Raw genomic sequence first — 714 nt, 5'->3', positions numbered from 1 at the left:
CAGCTTTCTGGAAGGTTTATAAGGATAATGGGATTAGCACGTTAAGGAACTTAGTTTCTCAAGTCTTACAACCTAAAAACTCGTTATATGGCCAGCAAATGATACGGTAGTTTATGACATTAAACATATCTTAAATATTTTCACTTTATTTTTTTCTATTATTAAAAAATTGATTTATTTTATGGTAAATATAAATTTAAAAAATACTTATTTTATTATTTATTTAAAATAAAATAAGAGATATACTGTGATTAAAACATTATGTAAAAATTTGTATAATATGCCTGTGATTAACCGTTTGGTTACGATGATGGTAATAACTAAGATTTCAAGATTTTTTAATAAATTTCTTTATTTATTCAATTAAATTACTAATACACAGGAAATAACGTTGAAGTTTTAAATCCTGCAACCTTCGTCGTAAACCAATGACCTCTGTCCAACAGTAACCTTTAATAATACCCCACTTATTCCTGTCGAACAGATCCGTTACTTAGGAATACATCTCGACAAACGACTGACACGGAATCCTCATACAAGACTGAAAAGACAGGAAACTGCGCGTCGATTTTGACTATTACAACATTTACTAGACAAATGGTCTAAGTTGCCAATCCATTACAAAAGACTGATCTATATGACTATTATAAGGCCCATCTGGACATACGGAGTTCAGCTTTGGGGCTTCACTAAACCATCAAATTCCTCCAGAAT

The sequence above is a fragment of the Halyomorpha halys genome, unplaced genomic scaffold (assembly GCF_000696795.3).
Source record: "Halyomorpha halys isolate HHAL.00 unplaced genomic scaffold, Hhal_1.1 Scaffold737.1, whole genome shotgun sequence".
NCBI classification, from domain to species: Eukaryota; Metazoa; Arthropoda; class Insecta; order Hemiptera; family Pentatomidae; genus Halyomorpha; species Halyomorpha halys.
Note: the sequence above shows the minus strand (reverse complement) of the source record.